This window comes from Triticum urartu, chromosome 3A (assembly GCF_056163025.1).
Source record: "Triticum urartu cultivar PI428250 chromosome 3A, HENAU_Tu73, whole genome shotgun sequence".
Lineage (NCBI taxonomy): Eukaryota > Viridiplantae > Streptophyta > Magnoliopsida > Poales > Poaceae > Triticum > Triticum urartu.
The window spans coordinates 707,512,743-707,530,585 of record NC_141875.1 but is presented as its reverse complement, the minus strand read 5'-3'; the positions used below and the strand labels follow the sequence as shown (position 1 = coordinate 707,530,585).

At 46.4% G+C, this 17,843-nt stretch overlaps 1 protein-coding gene and 1 pseudogene across 1 annotated transcript in view; both read left to right on the top strand.

Annotated features, from left to right (window-relative positions):
• Nucleotides 1-17,843, top strand: part of LOC125546126 (cysteine-rich receptor-like protein kinase 10) — a 107,952-nt gene that overhangs the window by 19,313 nt on the left and 70,796 nt on the right. The window lies entirely within an intron of this gene.
• Nucleotides 17,146-17,838, top strand: LOC147981941 (uncharacterized; annotated as a pseudogene).

Genomic DNA, 17,843 nt, shown 5'->3' with positions numbered 1-17,843 from the left:
CTTTGGATCCATGCACTTGAAACTAATCCAAGGTTCTTTCACCTAGTGATTTAATAACTCATTACGATGTAAAAACAATCTCTAAATTGCTATTGTATGAAAAATTGTATACAGGTATATGAATACGACCTAAAATTCAAAAGAAATGGAATAGGGAATAAGAGTAGTAGTGGTTGTTTTCGAAAGCGCTACTAATAATTAGCAGTAGCGATTGACTTGGAAAGCGCTACTACTAAGTAGATATAGCAGTAGCGAGTGCCAGTAGGCGCTACTGCTAAGCATTAGCTGTAGCGCCTTATCAGTAGCGCGCTTACCCGCGCTACTTATAGGCCAAAAACCAGCGCTACTGCTAGGCTTTTCCCTAGTAGTGCAAATTCATTCTAATGTGAACGAATCTGAGGTTTGGCATTCACGTCTTTGTCACATAAATTTTGGTTGTATGACACGGCTAGCTAAGATGGATTTAATCTCGAGTTTCACTTTAGCCAAAGGCTCTAAGTGCCATGCGTGTGTGCAAGCTAAGCAACCTCGTAAGCCTCACAAGCTTGCGAAGGAGAGACACCTGGCACCTCTAGAGCTCATACATCCAGATCTTTGTGAGATGAATGGTGTGTTGACTAAAGGTGGAAAGAAATACTTCATGACTCTGATTGATGATTCCACTAGATTCTGCTATGTCTATTTGTTAAATACTAATGATGAGGCTCTATACTACTTTAAAGTCAATAAGGCTGAAGTTGAGAACCAACTTGAGAAGAAAATAAAACGAGTCCGGTCTGATCGTGGTGGAGAGTACTTTTCTAATGAGTTCGATTTATTCTGTGCGGAACATGGTATTATTCATGAGAGGACGCCTCCCTACTCACCCCAGTCAAACGGGGTTGCCGAACGGAAAAACCGTACTCTAACTGATTTGGTTAACGCCATGTTAGATACATCGGGTTTATCCAAGGCATGGTGGGGGAGGCTGTATTGACATCTTGTCATGTCCTGAATAAAGTTCCCACAAAGGATAATGAAACTACTCCCTATGAGCAATGAGAAAAGAAAAGAACTACACTCTCTTACTTGCGCACTTGGGGCTGTTTGGCGAAAGTCAATGTGCCGATAATCAAAAAGCGCAAGTTGGGACCAAAGATCGTGGACTGTGTTTCTCTTGGCTATGCCAAGCATAGCGTTGGCTATAGATTTCTAGTGGTGAAATCTGAGGTACCTGACCAGAAGGATATTTTCCCCATGAGAGATATGCAAAGCGTTTCTAGACTGGAATCTGATGAGACTCCTGAACCTGCTATTCTGATGGAATACTATGAACATAAAAGTGATGAGAGTTCCACGGAGGATGACGAGGAAGTTCCTCTTAGGGGCAAGAGACAGAGTACTGCAAAATCCTTTGGTGATGATTTCCTTGTGTACCTCGTGGATGATGATACTCCCAGTACCATTTCAGAAGCTTATGCATCTCCGGATGCTGACTACTGGAAGGATGCGGTCCGTAGTGAGATGGATTCCATCTTGGCTAATGGGACATGGGAGATTACTGATCGTCCCTATGGTTGTCAACCATTAGGATGTAAGTGGGTGTTCAAGAAGAAGCTTAGGACCGATGGTACTGTTGAGAAGTACAAGGCTAGGCTTGTGGCCAAGGGTTATACCCAGAAAGAAGAAGAAGATTTCTTTGACACTTATTCACCTGTGGCTAGACTGACAACCATTCGAGTGTTACTCGATTTGGCTGCCTTGCATGGTCTTCTCGTTCATCAGATGGACGTTAAGACGGCTTTCCTTAATGGAGAGCTAGACGAGGAAATTTACATGCAACAGCCGGATGGATTTGTAGTAAATGGTCAGGAAAGAAAGGTATGTAAGCTAGTGAAATCTTTGTATGGCCTGAAACAAGCGCCTAAGCAATGGCATGAGAAGTTCAACACTACTCTGACATCTGCTGGCTTTGTTGTGAACGAAGCTGACAAATGTGTATACTATCGCTATGGTGGGGGCGAAGGAGTTATACTGTGTCTGTATGTCGATGACATACTGATATTTCGGACCCACCTCAAGGTCATTGAGGAGGTCATGTCTTTTCTATCTCACAACTTTGAGATGAAGGACCCGGGTGTGGCTGATGTTATCCTGAACATCAAGCTACTGAGAAATTCTGAGGGTGGAATTACACTTTTGCAATCCCACTATGTTGAGAAGATTTTGAGCCATTTTGCATATTCGGACTGCAAACCTTCTGCAACACCATATGATCCTAGCGTGCGGATTCGAAAGTTAGAAGGCACGACTGTAGATCAATTGAGATATTCTCAAGTGGTTGGTTTACTGATGTACCTAGCATGTGCTACTCGTCCTGACATCTCATTTGCTGTGTGCAAACTGAGTCGGTTTGTTTCCAATCCGGGAGATGTGCATTGGCATGTTGTTGAACGAGTGATGCATTATTTGCAAGGTACTGCGAACTATGGAATTCACTATGCTGGGTACCCGACGGTACTTCAGGGGTATAGTGATTCGAATTGTATATCTGATGCTGATGAGATGAAAGCCACAAGTGGACATGTCTTCACACTTGGTGGTGGTGCTGTTTCCTGGAAGTCTTGCAAGCAGACGATCTTAACCAGATCGACTATGGAAGCAGAACTCACAGCATTAGACACATCATGCGTCGAAGCAGAATGGCTTCGAGAGCTTTTGATGGATTTTCCGGTGGTTGATAAACCAGTGCCGGCTGTCCTTATGAACTGTGACAATCAAACAGTGATTGCCAAGGCTAAGAGTTCAAAGGACAACATGAAATCCACAAAGCACATAAGAAGAAGATTGAAATCTGTCAGAAAATCAAGAAACTCCGGAGTAATAGCGTTGGATTACATCCAGACGGCTAAAAATCTGGCAGACCCTTTTACGAAAGGGCTATCACGGATTGTGATAGAAAATGCATCGAGGGAGATGGGTATGAGACCCACGTAAGTTGCCATGGGGATAACCCAACCTATGTGATCGGAGATCCCGTGAATTAGGACCTGGGAAAACAATCCAGCGGTCAACTCAGGAGAGTATCCTTAATTAAACCACTTCGCTGGAGATGCACAATACTCTCAATTCTATAAGGCAGGCTGACTTTTGTCTTAATGTGTTCCAAAGCTTGTGTAAGCAAGATGCTAACCTACAGAGCATTCTTTGGGGGAACACACCTATGTGAGCCCGACTGCTGGTCACAGTCTATGAGATTGGGTAATCTCTATTAAGCTCATGAGAAGGTACGTAGTATGACTAATAAGCTCCACCCGTGGGGTTTAGCCTTCGGCAGCCATGTATCAGCTGACAATAGGCGAAACGTCTGCACGCCAAACTAACAATTCAAGGCATAGTCCATTGTTTAGTTGTGAAGAAGTCTAATCATGTTGCTCTAGGTGGAAGTTCAACCTAACAGTCTCCACTGAAAATTCTGGTATATCAAACATTGTTTGGAACAGTTGACAAACTTATGTGCCTCGAGATCTGGTGGGGGATTGTTGGATTATGGATGGGCTTAGGCCCATATAAGACACTAATCCTTGGTTAATCTTGAGGCCCATGTATGAGATGGCAGGTGGTGGGAAGTTTAGTCCCACCTTGCTAGTTGAGGAGAGTTGAGACCCCTTTATAAGGGCTGCTCTACCACTTGCCATTGGGAGCTTGGGAAGAGGAGTGGTACACGCGCGCTCCTCCTCCTCCGCCGCCCGCCTTACCTTGCCACACCATGCCTCACCTCGTCACGATGCGCGCGCGCCGCGGGTTGTGGGAATGAGCCGAGCCGAAGCTTATTTTTGCCGCTCAGGAATTGTTAATTAATTAACGAGTCGCTTACGGAAGCGCCGCTGCCCGAGATGTTTGACCATGGGCTGTTCGCAGACTCGGTCGTGGGCCTGGCCCAGGCCCATCTACCTGACGGCCTATATAAGAAGGCACTGGCCAGTGGAGTGAACCCTAACTTAGTTCACTCACTCCCTCTCGTACAACCCTAGCCGGCAGCTACTGTTCCTCTCTTTGTGCTGCTTCCGGCGATCCCATCCCGATGACCGCGTGCACGGTTGGTCGGGAGAGCAGGTGCCTCCGGAACCCTGTCGTTCGAGATCCTGCCCGGGAGAACGGCAATAAGGTTTTTGGGGAGCGTCTCGACGCGACTGCTCCCGATCCATCCCCAACTTCGTCCACCTCTGCTTCCACTACTTCCCCTGCATCGACACCATGGCCGACGACGCCGCCTCCAAGAAGAAGGCCACGGACGACGCCGAGGCTACTGATGTCGCCGCTGCGTTGGCCTGGCCAACCGGAGGGTATGATCTGTTCATCCCTCGTTTACTCGTACTTATGCTAGCCGTATATGTGCTGCTCATAGATGGTTCGTTTCTATGTTCTGTACGTGCTACTATGCTTAGGTATCGCTATGAGATGCATACCTTTTATGCCATGCTTATTGTTTACTCGTGGATAAGTCTAATCGGAAAAGTGCTAATATTTCCAACAATCCAAAAACCTTATTTTAGGCACTTTTCGATTCAATGCTTTGTTGCTACTCTGAAACCGGAAAAGTTTACCGGGACGCATTTTAAGCGTTGGCAGACTAGGACCACCTTGTGGCTCACAGCGATGAACGTGTTCTGGGTTGGTGGTGTGTCCCTCACAGAAACGATTGCTCCTGAACAGGAGAAGGTGTTTAGGGAGGCAACCACAATCTTTCTGGGAGAAGTTCTGAGTGTGATTGGAGACAAGTTGGTTGACGCCTATATTCATATGGGTGTTGCCAAAAACTTGTGGGATGCGCTCGAAGTCAAATTCGGCGCAACTGATGCTGGCAGTGAGCTGTATGCCATGGAGCAGTTCCATGATTACAAGATGGTTGATAACCGTTATGTATTGGACCAGGCTCATGAGATACAGTGCATTGCTAAGGAGCTGGAGCTCCTGAAGTGTGAGTTACCGGACAAGTTTGTCGCGGGTTGCATTATTGCAAAATTCCCTCCTAGTTGGAGAAACTTTGCTACTTCTCTCAAGCACTTGAGACGTGAATTCTCTGTTGAGGATGTTATTGGTCATCTCAGTGTTGAGCAGAATTCGAGAGCAAAGGACTCGCACGTGAAAGGGGCAGAGGGTTCTTCTAGCGCCAATGTGGTGCAGAAGAACATCCACAAGTTCAAGGGAAAGAACTCTGTCCAGCAGAATACTACCTTTAAGAAGAAAGACAAAAAGAGAGATGGCTGCTTTACTTGTGGTTCAGATGAACATTGGGCGAACAAGTGCCCAAACAAGTATAAGAAGCCAGCACAGGACTCCAAGTTTGTGAATGTCACTCTGAGCAACAATGATGCGGCATCTGTGTATGGTAATCTGTTTACCATACTTTCAGTCTGCCAATCCACCGATTGGTGGATTGACACTGGGGCCAATATTCATGTGTGTGCTGATGTGTCTTTGTTTTCTTCCTACCAGGTCGCACGAGATTGTTCCGTCCTGATGGGGAATGGCTCGCATGCTTCTGTTCATGGTGTTGGCATGGTAGATCTGAAGTTTACTTTGGGAAATATCGTGCAACTGAAGAACGTGCAGCATGTCCCCGCCATGAAGAAGAATCTTGTTAGTGGCTCCCTTCTATGTAAAGAAGGGTTTAAGTTAGTATTTGAGTCTAACAAAGTAGTCGTATCTCGTTATGGACTATTTATTGGAAAAGGATATGATTGTGGTGGTTTGTTCCGCCTTTCCCTGGAGGATTTCTGTAATAAAGTCGTGAACCAAATTCATTCTAATGTGAACGAATCTGAGGTTTGGCATTCACGTCTTTGTCACATAAATTTTGGTTGTATGACGCGGCTAGCTAAGATGGATTTAATCCCGAGTTTCACTTTAGCCAAAGGCTCTAAGTGCCATGCGTGTGTGCAAGCTAAGCAACCTCGCAAGCCTCACAAGCTTGCGAAGGAGAGACACCTGGCACCTCTAGAGCTCATACATTCAGATCTCTGTGAGATGAATGGTGTGTTGACAAAAGGTGGAAAAAAATACTTCATGACTCTGATTGATGATTCCACTAGATTCTGCTATGTGTATTTGTTAAATACTAATGATGAGGCTCTATACTACTTTAAAGTCTATAAGGCTGAAGTTGAGAACCAACTTGAGAAGAAAATAAAACGAGTCCGGTCTGATCGTGGTGGAGAGTACTTTTCTAATGAGTTCGATTTATTCTGTGCAGAACATGGTATTATTCATGAGAGGACGCCTCCCCACTCACCCCAGTCAAACGGGATTGCCGAACGGAAAAACCGTACTCTAACTGATTTTGTTAACACCATGTTAGATACATCGGGTTTATCCAAGGCATGGTGTGAGCCCGACTGCTGGTCACAGTCTATGAGATTGGGTAATCTCTATTAAGCTCATGAGAAGGTACGTAGTATGACTAATAAGCTCCACCCGTGGGGTTTAGCCTTCGGCAACCATGTATCAGCTGACAATAGGCGAAACTTCTGCACGCCAAACTAACAAGTCAAGGTATAGTCCATTGCTTAGTTGTGAAGAAGTCTAATCCTGTTGCTCTAGGTGGAAGTTCAACTTAACAGTCTCCACTGAAAATTCTGGTATATCAAACATTGTTTGAAACAGTTGACAAACTTATGTGCCTCGAGATCTGGTGGGGGATTGTTGGATTATGGATGGGCTTAGGCACATATAAGACACTAATCCTTGGTTAATCTTGAGGCCCATGTATGAGATGACAGGTGGTGGGAAGTTTAGTCCCACCTTGCTAGTTGAGGAGTGTTGAGACCCCTTTATAAGGGTTGCTCTACCACTTGCCATTGGGAGCTTGGGAAGAGGAGTGGTACACGCGCGCTCCTCCTCCGCCGCCGCCCGCCTCGCCTCGCCACGCCACGCCACGCCTCGCTTCGTCACGACGCGCGCGCGCGCCGCGGGTTGCGGGAATGAGCCGAAGCTTATTTTTGTCGCTCAGGAATTGTTAATTAATTGTTAATTAATTAACGAGTCGCTTACAGAAACGCCACTGTCCGAGGCGTTGGACCATGGGCTGTTCATAGACTCGGTCGTGGGCCTGGCCCAGGCCCATCTACCTGACGGCCTATATAAGAAGGCACTGGCCAGTACAGTGAACCCTAGCTCAGTTCACTCACTCCCTCTCGTACAACCCTAGGCGTCAGCTACTGTTCCTCTCTCTGTGCTGCTTCCGGCGATCCCATCCCGACGACCGCGTGCATGGTTGGTCGGGAGAGCAGGTGCCTCCGGAACCCTGTCGTTCGAGATCCTACCCGGGAGAACGGCAATAAGGTTTTTGGGGAGCGTCTCGACGCGATTGCTCCCGATCCGTCCCCAACTTCGTCCGCCTCTTCTTCCACTACTTCCCCTACATCGACACCATGGCCGACGACTCCGCCTCCAAGAAGAAGGCCACGGACGACGCCGAGGCTGCTGCTGCCGCCGCCGCGTTGGCCTGACCAACCGGAGGGTATGATCTGTTCATCCCTCGTTTACTTGTACTTATGCTAGCCGTATATGTGCTGCACATAGATGGTTCGTTTCTATGTTTTGTACGTGCTAGTATGCTTAGGTATCGCTATGAGATGCATACCTTTTATGCCATGCTTACTATTTACTCGTGGATAAGTCTAATCGGAAAAGTGCTAATATTTCCAACATTCTGTGCATTGTGAGTTTGCCGGCAACGGCCGCAACAGGGCCTTGTGCATCGCAAGGCAACCGGCTGGGGTACCGGCACCACACAATGGTCACAATAGAATTGTATTCATCAAGCGTCAGTCGGGAGGGGCGGTACCACACTATGGCACTAGTAGAAAAAGGGTCAAATGTGAAGCACATTAGTGCTGGTTTGAATTTGAGCCGGCACTAATGTGACCATTAGTGCCGGTTCCAACGGCTAGGCGGGCGGGCATCATTAGTACCGGTTTGTGGGCAACCTTTAGTACCGGTTCATGCCACGAACCGATGCTAATGAGGCTGTGTCAGGCTATCGTCAGGCTGGGGCCCCATGAAGACCTTTAGTACCGGTTCATGCCATGAACCGGTACTAGAGTTTCTTTGTAAGCTGAATTTTAGTCCCACCTCGCCAAAAGAGAGGCAATATGAGCGGTTTATAAGCCGTGAGTGCACAGACAATGACGAAGAGTTGCAATGCTCACCTGCATGTTGATTAGCTTCAAGCCTTGCGGAATAGCATAGATTGCACTGAGCTATGTGCAGTGCAGTCTACACTATTCCGAATGGCTTGAAGCAAATTAACCAGTATTGCACCTTTTTTTTTATTTTTAATAACTTATTTGAACTCCGGACTTCTTTTGTGTTTAGTATGCAGCATTCAAAGCGACATCATCAATTTCCAACATGTTCTGACATCATTTGTTGTTTTTCGGTCATTTACCTAATTGTTTAGAGAGCTAAATGACCGTGAAATTGAAAATCACTACAAAATGAATCCTGGAAATGTTGAAACTTGGCATGGTATCATCATATCACCCGTATAGCATGCGCGAAAGAGTAGAGAGGGTCACGGCAAAAACTGGATGCACTTCGTGTACAAACTGGACAAACTCTTTCGGAGTATCAGGGTTTCGGACGAGAACTCATCTGTTACACGGCCACTTCAATGTTTTTTAAACTTATTTGAACTCCGGACTTCTTTTGTGTTCAGTATGCAGCATTCAAAGCGACGTCATCAATTTCTAGCATGTTCTGACATCATTTGTTGTTTTTCGGTCATTTACCTAATTGTTTAGAGAGCTAAATGACCGTGAAATTGAAAATCACTACAAAATGAATTCTGAAAATGTTGAAACTTGGCATGGTATCATCATATCACCCGCATAGCATGGGCGAAAGAGTAGAGAGGGTCACGGCAAAAATTGGACGCACTTCGTGTACAAACTGGACAAACTCTTTCGGAGTATCAGGGTTTCGGACGAGAACTCATCTGTTACACGGCCACTTCAATGTTTTTTAAACTTATTTGAACTCCGGACTTCTTTTGTGTTCAGTATGCAGCATTCAAAGCGACGTCATCAATTTCCAACATGTTCTGACATCATTTGTTGTTTTTCGGTCATTTACCTAATTGTTTAGAGAGCTAAATGACCGTGAAATTGAAAATCACTACAAAATGAATCCTGAAAATGTTGAAAATTGGCATGGTATCATCATATCACCCGCATAGCATGCGCGAAAGAGTAGAGAGGGTCACGGCAAAAACTAGACGCACTTCGTGTACAAACTAGACAAACTCTTTCGGAGTATCAGGGTTTCGGACGAGAACTCATCTGTTACACGGCCACTTCAATGTTTTTTAAACTTATTTGAACTCCGGACTTCTTTTGTGTTCAGTATGCAGCATTCAAAGCGACGTCATCAATTTCTAACATGTTCTGACATCATTTGTTGTTTTTCGGTCATTTACCTAATTGTTTAGAGAGCTAAATGACCGTGAAATTGAAAATCACTACAAAATGAATCCTGAAAATGTTGAAACTTGGCATGGTATCATCATATCACCCGCATAGCATGCGCGAAAGAGTAGAGAGGGTCACGGCAAAAACTAGACGCACTTCGTGTACAAACTAGACAAACTCTTTCGGAGTATCAGGGTTTCGGACGAGAACTCATCTGTTACACGGCCACTTCAATGTTTTTTAAACTTATTTGAACTCCGGACTTCTTTTGTGTTCAGTATGCAGCATTCAATTTCCAGAAGACAATAAATAGAAGAAAATAAATAATGCAGAAAATAAAAAACTATACAAAAAAATTACTCAAAAATAAATAGAAGAAAATAAATAATGCAGAAAAGAAAAAACTATACAAAAAATTTACTCAAAAATAAATAGAAGATAATAAATAATGCAGAAAAGAAAAAACTATATAAAAAACTACTGGAAAATAAATAATGCAGAAAAGAAAAAACTATATAAAAAATTTGTTGGCGCGTTGCCCAATGGGCCTGCCAGACCTAGGGTGTGCAAATGCACGCCCAGATGGGCCAGTAGGCTCACAGGGCAGCGCGCCCTAGTTAATTAGGCCCAGAAGCCTGCTATATAGAGAAACTCAAAGGAGCAGCCGCGGCTGGGTTTATAAACCAGTGCGGCTGCCCTTCGCTCGGCGAGGTGGGACTAAACATTGTACACCGCCGGTGGCAGCGCACAAGCTTTAGTACCGGTTGGTGGCTCCAACCGGTACTAAAGGGGGGTCTTTAGTACCGGTCCGTGGCACGAACCGGTACTAAAGGGGCCATTTCCCGCCCCTTGGCCTGGCGAAAATTGGCCTTTAGTACCGGTTGGTGGCTCCAACCGGCACTAAAGACCCTTCCTATATATATGGAACCTACGAAAAAATCAGTTTCGCCCACCAGTAGTTCTTCTCGATCCAAACTTCTTCGCCGCGCCCGTCGCCCCATCGCGTGCCGCCCTCGCCGCCCCTGCCGCCCGTCGTCGCCGTCGCCCACGCCACCCGTCGTCGCCGTCACCGCCGTCGCCCCCGCCACCTGTCGTCGCCGTCACCGCCCGGCCCGTCGCCCCCGCCGCGCCCGTACGTCGCCGCCGCCTCTCGCCCGCCACGCCCGTCCCTCCGTCGTCGCCCGCCGCCGCCCGTACGCCGCCGCCCCCTGGTCTTACACACACACACACACCACACACACACACACAGACACACACACACACCACACACACACATTGTTTTTACTTATTCTATTTTCTGTTGTTTAGATTAATGTTAGATAAATTACGTAGATAATAATGTTAGAATGTTAATGTTAGATAAATTATATGGAAAAGATGTTAAATATTAATGTCAAATATATTTTACATGAATTAGAACAAGTTGAACTAGTTGAATTAGTATAGCTAGATATTAATTAGGTATATATATGAGATTTGAACTAGTTGAATTAATATAGCTAGTTTATTTTTAGTATGAAAATTAATAGAACAAGTTTATTTTTAGTAAGAAAATTTAGGTATATGAGATTTGATGATCTAATCAAAATATTACTATATAGAACTATCTACTTTATTTTAGTAAGAAATTAATAGAACTAGTTTATTTTTAGTAAATGCTTAGTTGAATTAATAGAACTAGTTTATTTAGTTGAATTAATAGAACTAGTAAGTGTTTAATATTTCACCTATATATGAACATATATGTTAGATATTAGATATAAATTATATGTTAGATATATATTTAATTTAGTTATATGAGATTTCATTATCTAATTAACAGAACTAGTTTAGTTGAATTAATTAGTTGAACTAGTTAGTTGAATTAGTTCAATTAATTAGGTATATTCTTCGTAAGTGCTTAGTTGAACTAGTTGAATTAACAGAATTAATTGAATTAATAGAACTAATAAGTGTTTAATGTTTCACCTATGAACATAGGAATGTCGTCTAACGACGAACACGATTTCATTATGTGCGAATATTGCGAAGACCAGCACGACCTGTGCGGCAGAAATTTTCTAGTTGATGATAGACGCTTCAGCATCAAGCTGGATGAGAACTTCGAAGTGGATACAGTAAGTCACAACGACAAGTCTTTTTTCGTAATTAAGCATGACTTATGCTTCATTTGCTTCACCTTTTAATTTTAATTTTTCACTATTCTACTAGCGTATCCCCTGCCATGCAAGAATTTTTGTCTTGGATAAGATAGGTTTCAGTCCTAACGAAACTATGGAGGTAAAAAGAGTTTACTTGAAGACCGAGCATGGTTATACCTTCAACGTCAAATTATACAATGCAGACACATACACCTATTTTGAATGCAAAACTTGGCAAGCACTATGCAAGACTTGTGCATTTGAGCCTGATATGGTTATCACCTTTGATATTCGTCCGGAAGATGATATTGAAGGTAATAGAGACATCTGGGTCGATGTGCAGACGCCTCCAGTTCTACCATTATGTGAGTTTCTCAACCATATTTATGTCTTCGATATGAGATTATTTGAACCAGTTGAATAATTAATAGATCTCAATTTATATTGACAGCTTACTTCCAATCAAGCAAACATGTCCGGCGCTTGGTAGACAGGACCGTTCACTGTCCCGAGGCTGAACTAAACTGCGAGGAGACAAGTCATTATGTTTCATGGCTTGAGGATCTTGATGTTGTCAAGACAAATTTCTTTCCTGCACTTAGAAATGTTAGTACTCAAAACGTGTGACCAATAGTGTTCGTACTGAACTACAGTCACATATATTTAGGAAAGATGGTAAGATTTCTACTATTTCTCCTCAGTGCATCTTTTGCATACATTATTTTTTTAAGCTAAACTTCATTGCTAAGTATGTTACTATATACGATGTTCTTCAACAAGAACTCCCGATGAATGTTGTGCCTGATTGGATCGAGACTAAAGGTACCATGAATATTGTTAGCTTACGGCCAAGATATCCTACAATGCACATTAGTGCATTCAGGATTTCTAATAGCGAGGAATGCTTAATAATAAAAGACTGGAGCAAAATTGTGAACGATCACAGAGAAGTACTAGGGGGCAGCAATCAGAAGCGCAACACACGATTAGGAGATAGGTTCATCTGCATGCTCCAATATGATGAATCAGCAAAGCTATACATGTTCTATGCTATTTTAACTGAGAGAGAGCAGCAGGAGTGATTAATTAGCTAGTTCATGCTCTTAGTACTTGTCCTCTCATGTCTGTGTTCTTCGTCCTGAACTTAATCTCAACGATTGATTTGCTTTTGTGGTGTTATGAACGCTTATAATATCATTACCATGTTGAACTCGATGATATCTTTGCTATGAAAACCGTTGGTGATGATATATATGATGCAAGAGTTTTTATATTAATTAATATGATGATGATGATGAGTTATTATATCATTTATGAAAGAAATTGCATATTAGTTTTAACTGGATGGATTCTAGCTAAGTGATCAAGTATATGCCATATCCATATTACCTCGATCACTTAAGTAGGTGATCAAGTATATATAATATGGATATGACATATACTTGATGACCTAGCTAGGATCCACACGCATCCAGTCAAACTAATCATCTAATGATTTAACAACTCATTATAATGTAAAACAATCACTAAATTAAATTGAAAACACAAAATTAAAATAAAAATAAAAAATAAAACCAAAACACACCAAAACATTTAGTACCGGTTGGTGTTACCAACCGGTACTAATGTCCTACGCGCGCCACGGAGCTGGCTCGTGCCACGTGTTTGCCCTTTAGCACCGGTTCGTGCTGAACCGGTACTAAGGGGGGGGGCTTTAGTGCCTACAATTTAGTGCCGGTTACCGAACCGACACTAAATTCCCTTACGAACCGGTGCTATTGCCCGGTTCTGCACTAGTGTGACCACATGCAGCGGGGTCTTGTTTATCCAGCACCAATTGACTGGAAGAGGGGGAGGGGGGGTACCACGCGAGTTCTGGACCAGTCCTCTCTCTCCTCATTTAACTCCTCTTCTTTAACACATGCAAGTTCTGGATTGGAGGGTTTGGAGGATAATAAATGCTCATTAAATTGATTTTAGCCTCTTTAGTATTTGGATCCAAGCATGGGTGAGGCTAGTAAGTTTTAGTCTCATTACTTTTAGTCATGAGACTAAAACGTATCCAAGCACCCTCTTAGTAGGGGTACCCCTGACTAAAAAGTTTTAGTCTTAATACTAGTTTTAGCCCCTCTTTAGTCACGAATGCTTAGAACTTTAGCCTCTTAAAGAGACTATTTTTAGTCAGACTAAAATAAGTCCCTTGAATCTAAGCACCCTCTATATATCACACGCGAGGGACGCAACAACGCCTTAGGCTCCTCGAAACGCACCCAGCAAGTACGCTTGTGCATACATCAAGGCCTCCAACTACCACGCAGGATGCAACAGGAGGTCTACTTGCACATACGGCTTTCGTGGATGCACCACCGCCAAGTACACACAGCATCAATAACGAGATAGAGAGTCTGGTATGCCAATTGGGACATCTTGATCAGAACGACTCGCACATATGCATACAGCTTCTCAACTACCGTGCACCACACAGCAGCTAGCTAGTGACTCTCGCGCATGTCGTCGAACAATCGGGTTCTCTCTATAATGTGAAGTCTCGCTCATGCAACAGGGGCCTGCAAGTACCGCACATGAGAATCGTTTGATCAGGGTCCTACAACTACCGCCCACGTACGATCGATCACTTGAGTTCAGTTATGTGAAGGCCCGCACCCACATAGAGTGATTGCACAAAACTTCTGCATCTCCCTCGAGCCAACCGCCCACCTTCTACCATGCAAAGTGCTGAAATCACCATAAAAATCTCGCCCTCACTTAATTACCACGATTTTTTACGTCGTGGAAAGCCCAAAGAAGTCATATAGGTGTGCCGCCGGCCTTCTTAGGATGAAAATTAAATTTTTTATCATAATAATAATTTTATAGAAGTAGGTGCCCAACACATTCATAATAATACACGTTTTCATCAGTTTTACCATCTGGTAATGCCACTTCCATGACAGAAAATATTTTTGTTTAGGAAAAAAATGTTACATATGTGTCTTTTTCTTTAATGTATGTCATCTATGCTCGTTCAATGTGAGTAGTACACCCCATTAGTTCCCTTCGTCTCTCCTCCAAGGAAAAGCGGCTAGGGTTTCTGCCTCCCGTCGGTGGCGGCACCGACCTGCCACATCTCCTATGGCCTTAGGGCCATGGGTGCACGGCGGATCCCGGCCTTTGTCGACGGGAGGGGTCCGTTTTTAGCTACTTCTTCAAATTTCGTTAGGGCTTGTGTCCTGCTCAGAAAGACGAGACAGCGGCAGCTTCTTGAAGATGGAATAAAGTTTTTCCCGTCTAGCCCCCATCTCAATGATGTGTATAGCATCATCAGAGGGCGTATGAAGGTGTGTCTCCGGCGAATCTCGCGGGAACTCGGCCGATGGTTGTCATTGGTGGATCTGCTCGGATCCGTTCGTTTTTATTCATCATGTGTCTTCAGGTTTGATCCTTCCGATCTAAACTTCTCTTCATTGACAACGGTTGCTATTCTGGTGCATTAGTCCTATAAAGTCTTAGCATAGCGACTTCATTTTCAGCAATGTGGCATGCCGAGACTATTAAATGAGCTACATGCAACCAAATCCCATTTGGCGCTTCATGCGCCTACGCGACGCACACCCTCCCCTTCGATCTTTTTCTCTATGGGCTGGCCCATTAAGAGGTATTCGAGTGCTTCGGCCGCCGGTTTTGGGCTCTCAGCCATTTTTTCCTTTTTTATAATTTTCTTGGTTGTCTGAACTGGTTTTTTTTTACTTTGTTTTATCTTTTTCTGAAAATGCACAAACTTCTTTATATTTTATGAATTCTCTTTCAAATTTGTGAACCTTTTCTCAAAATCATAATTCTTTTGAATATATAATCTTCTCAATTCATGAACTTTTTTCAAACTAATTATTTTTATAAATGGTAACGGTCAATGGTCAAGTGAACAGTCAACGGGTGAAATCAAAGGACAACATGTCTGCTGTCAAACAGAATCAAACCATGTTATTTAGGGCTCGGCCTGCTTGGCCAGCCCAGGAACGCAGTGCTTAGAGCATCTTCAGCCGTGGTCCCAACAGACCCTTCCCAGATATTTTTGCCGCGCTGGCGTCCAAAATTCGACCCAGTTACGCCCATAGTAGCCCGTTTTTCGCCGGCTCGGGTTGAAACTGGTGCCGGCGGACTCAGACCGAACCCGGCACGCTGGGGCGTGCCTGGGGGCGCCGGCACAAGCGAAAAGGGGCGTGGGGCCGCTCTGTCGGCGAGTCGAGAGCCTCTTCCCGCCCTCGCCCCCACTTCCCTCTCATTCTCTCATTTCCTCCCGCCAATCTCCCTCCCGCTCGTCTCCCAACCGCCGCCATGCCGCCGAAGAAGTACGTGACCCCCCGCGCTGCGACCACCGCGACCGCCTCCGTCGCCCAGCCGAAGCAGAGGAAGCCGAAGGCGTCGCCGTCCAAGCCACCGGACATGACAAACGGCGAGTGGAGGGCAGAAGTTCAGCGACGGGAGGCCGTCACCTCCGACCGGCGGAACAGGGCAATCGCCAAGAAGACCCGTGACAACGCGGCGCGTGCGGCTGCGGCTGCGGCGGACCAAGCCGAGGCCAAGGTGACTCGCTTGGGGATGATGAATCCACTAGGCAGCCACGCCCAGTACGTACCCTAGAGCCAGCAAAGCGTCTGCGCTCTCTGTCCGGCTTCTCGTCGTCGCCGCAGCCATGGGGATGCACGCCGTCGTCGGGCTACGCCGACGGGGATGTGCACGATGGGTTCAACCCCAACGTCACCTTCCCCCATGGACACCCGATCCAGCGCACGCCCTCGCCCGCCTTCGCCGGCGTGCAGTACCCTCCATACAACTACTCGCCGTCGACTTACGCATGCTCCTCGATGCCCCCTCTCCGTCGTGGCACGCTGCCCTTCTCACAAGCTTCCACGTCGCACCTCGGCGACACCGACGAGACCGACGCCGACATGGACGACATCATCACGGCAGGCTCGGCCGCGGCCGCCGCATCCCCCGGGTTCGCTACCCAGGACAACATGGTGGACCTCAGCGACAGCATGGACGGCGAGCTCGAGTACTGCGAGGAGGAGCCGGAGGAGCACGAGGAGGAGGGGGAGGAGGAAGAGGAGGAGGAGCCGATGACTGTTCCTGCGAGGAGGCGCAAGAAGAAGAAGGGGGCGACCAGGGCCGACGAGCCGCACATCAAGTGGACGTCCAAGGAACAGGAATGCCTCGCCGAAGCGTGAAAAGTTATCTGCCTCGACCCAACCACCGGCGCGAACTAGAGCATCGAGATGTACTGGGGGCGCATCAAGGCCGAGTTCGACGAGCGCAAGCTCGTCGACCCCCTACTTTAAAGGCGTCTACATGCAGCGCGGGGCGAAGGCAATGGCGAACCATTGGGGGCTCATCCAGGCGGCGTGCAACAAATGGCATGGGGTCGTCGAGGAGGTCGCGGCTCGGCCGGAGAGCGGCGCCAACGTCGAGGATCAGGTACGACACGCCGGTCTCTCGCTTCTATTCGCCGTGCGCGCCCGCCAACTATTTGTTCCTCCGCGTAGCTGGTGCACATGTTCGCCTTGTATCGCCTAGGCAACCGCGACCAAGAGTTCAAGTACCTCCATGTTTACAAGCGCATTGGCAAGTGCGAGAAGTGGGCGGAAGTCCGGCGCACCCTCGACAAGGCCAAGGAAACCTACAAGCCGGACGCGCCGACGCCGGGCGCGTCAGAGGGGCGGTCGGATGGCAACAAAGGGGCCAAGAAGGGGAAACACGTCGACGCGGCTACCGCGCGAGTGCAGGAGTCCATCGAGCATTGCCTCGCCGATGCACAGACCCGGGCCGTCCTGCGTGAAGAGAAGACCGAGGCGCGGTAGTCGGCGTTGATGACGAGCAGCGCCGTCAAGTTCGACCTACTCCGGACCAACGTCGCTGCAAAGAAGAGGAACACCGACCTAGCTTTCCTGCTGGGTGGGGCGGACATGCTCCAGAGCAATGACGAGGCGATCAAGGTGTGGTACTTGGCGGAGCATGGTCTCATCCTGAACCAGCTGCCGTCGACGGCGCCACCAACTCCCATGCCCACGCCGACGCCGCCAAGCCCGAGCGATGATGGCTCCACGACTCCCCGCAGTACAGAAGCCACGCCGACGCCGCCCAGCACAGAAGCCACACCGACGCCGCCCGACACAGAAGAAGCTCCGACCCCGCCAAGCCCACGCACGCCGACTCTGCCGACGCCGGAGGCCGACCTCGCCGTCTGATGTGC